The sequence below is a fragment of the Carlito syrichta genome, unplaced genomic scaffold (assembly GCF_000164805.1).
Source record: "Carlito syrichta isolate Samal-C Ts95f unplaced genomic scaffold, Tarsius_syrichta-2.0.1 Scaffold301880, whole genome shotgun sequence".
NCBI classification, from domain to species: Eukaryota; Metazoa; Chordata; class Mammalia; order Primates; family Tarsiidae; genus Carlito; species Carlito syrichta.
The window spans coordinates 16,940-19,841 of NW_007245976.1; the positions used below are offsets into that span (position 1 = coordinate 16,940).

At 40.6% G+C, this 2,902-nt stretch overlaps 1 pseudogene; it reads left to right on the forward strand.

Annotated features, from left to right (window-relative positions):
- The first annotated feature begins 555 nt into the window (after positions 1–555).
- The window catches only part of LOC103257848, a 5,641-nt pseudogene continuing 3,294 nt past the window's right edge, over positions 556–2,902 (forward strand).

Consider the following 2,902-nt stretch of genomic DNA (forward strand, 5'->3'; position numbering starts at 1 on the left):
TCCGGAAAAAACCCTCAGCAGGTGATATTTTAGCTGTTCTTAAATACCTAAGACAATTTGATTACGAAGAGATAACAGAGAAAATAAGAAAAAAGTCAGAGAAAGAAAGAGAGGGAAGGATGGAAGGATGGAGAGAGAAAGGCGGAGAGAGTGAGAGAGGAAATAAAAAAACTGTCAAGAAGAAGAGATACACTTTCCTGGAAGGACAATAATGTCATGATGCTCAAAATTATATGTAGAAGACAGAATATAAAATTGATACAGAAGGCAAATCATAAAGTCTTTTGGTGTACAAAGGAATTCAGATTTTATCCCAGAACTGGTAGAGAATTACTAAAGGATTTTTAAGCAGATACGTATTAGAAACAAATTTGTATTTTGTAAGATAACTGAATCAACTCAAAAGCGGAGGAAAGTAAACCATTCAAGAAAAATAGGATAGTAAAGCACTTGAAAAACAAGGAAAAATTATAGAAATATTTAAGACCCAGGCAAAGGAAAGAGACTTAGTGAATGGTGGGCTGGGATGATGAAGAGTCTATTAATATAGCCAGCATGACTGAGGCAGTTTCACGGAAATTCCCAGAAATAGTGAGCAGAGGGGACAGAAGAGGTTCTGAGCTGCCAATGGACCAGTTGAATCTGAAATTTGCAGGCCACAAGCACATTTTGAAATTTGCAGGCCACAAGCACATTTTGATTTCAGAAGAAATTTAGAGGTGTGTGAGTATGTTTCTCCCATGTATAACACTCTGTATCCCAAATGAAGATTAAAAATATGGATATGCTTCTGAGTAAGACAGTGTAAGTAAAGTAGGCACAGGTAGGAGAAGAAGAGGACTGAAGGCAAAATCCCAGGGGAACAAAAACACTAGAAGAGGAAAGATGTGGGCAGAGCTGTAGGAAGAATATTAGAAAAAAATATTTTGAATGAAGTAAGAAATTTTCAGGAAGAAGGTACTTCAGAAGTAACAAATACACTAGAGAGATCAAAAGAGATTAAGATCAACATGTGTGTTTAATCATTTCCGTTTACACCCTACAAAATAAATATTATCATTGTTGTTGCTGTTACCATATTGTAAAAGAAAAAATGGGCCGGCTCAGCCTGTAATTCCAGCGCTTTGGGAGGCTGAGGCGAGTGGATTGCCTGAGCCCATGGGTTCGAGACCTGCCCGAGCAACTTGGTGAGACCTCGTCTCTACAATAAACCAAAAATTAGCTGGGTATGGTAGCACGCACCTGTAGTTCTGGCTACCTGGAAGGCTGAGGCAGAAGGATTGCCTGAGCCCAACAGGTCGAGGCTGCGGTGGCCAGGAGTGTTGAGTGTTGGAGCAGACTTTTCTATTCACATTGTACTAGTACCACATTGCAAGCTCACTCTTTCCACTACAGCTTTCCACAGTTTGTGCAGAAAGACAAGTGGCAGCAAAGAGACAAATTAAGATGGAAGAGAAAAGCATTTTTCTAATAACTGAGAAGGAAGTGCAGAAGAGACAGAGAGAAAGAGGGTCAATATAAAAAGAAATTAGGACTACTTGGTGGAGCAAGTTAACCAAGAAGAGATAGCACAGGATGGAAATTCCATGAGACAAGATAAGACCAAAAACTGTAGGAGGAATCCATCTGCCCCAGACAGAGAAGAAATGAGGTGGGTGAATTCATTTCGTGTTGGCATAAAGGAATACCTGCAGCTGTATAATTTATAAATAAAAGAGGTTTATTTGGCTCCAAGTTCTTTGTGGCAACAGCATGTGTTTGGCTTCTGGTGAGTCCTCGGGAAGCTTTTTTACTCATTGTAAAAGGTAAGGGGAGACAGCAAGTAATATTGCAAGAGTGAAAGATGAGAGAGAATGAAGGTGCCATACTCTTTTAAATAACCAGCTCTCATGTGAACTAATAGAGTGAGAACTCCCCCACTACTCTGAGAATGGCACCAAGCCATTCAAGAGGAATCTACTCCCAAGACCCAAACACTTCTCACCAGTCTCCACCTCCAACAATGGGAATCATATTTCAACATGAGATTTGATGGAGACAAACATCCAAACTACATAAGGAAGAAAAAGTTTACACAGCAATTGTACTGATAAGGAGACTGTGAAGGTGGTAGCTTTAAACTTTTAGTGGAACAAATCTCATATGATTTATTTCACCAATAACATCATTTAAATGTGTTCCTATAAGGAAGGAGAGATTTAGAAAGTTGTGTTACTAAATTAATAAAAACAATTGCATAGACTATTAAGGAGATTGAAATAGTAATCCAAAACTACTCAACAAAAGGAAAGCTCAGTACCAAGAAGAATTAACACCAATCCAGTTGAAACGCTACTAAAGAGGAGGAAATACTTCCAAATTCATGTTATAAAGCCAATATTACTCTTGATACCAGAATCAGAGAAGGCACACACACACAAAAATGACAGACCAATATCCTTGATTAATATTGATGCAAAAAATTCTGAACAAAATACTAGTAAACCAAATCATCAGTACATTAAAAAATTATACACCATAATCAAGTGGAACTTATATCTAGAAAGCAAGGATGGCTCAGCATATGAAAATCAATCGAGTAAAAGGGAAATCCTTCAGTCCAGGTTGCTTCAACCAAAGAGACGGGGCAAGATGGCGACGGCATAGGTGAACTGGTGAGATTCTCTGAACGTGAGTTCCCAAAAAGTCTATCACTTCGCTACCCCCATCCCCCAGCCCACCACCAACCGCGCTGGGGGCAGGCCCGGGAACTTCAGTCCCACGCAAGGCCAGATATTGCGCCCCCGCCCCACTGCTGCCGTTCTACTCGTGTGTGGAAGTCTCTGGTCCCAGCGCCCTCCAGATCCCTCCCCGGCTGCATGTCTCAGCCGGGCACCCGGCATCAAGTCGCCGGTCACACAGG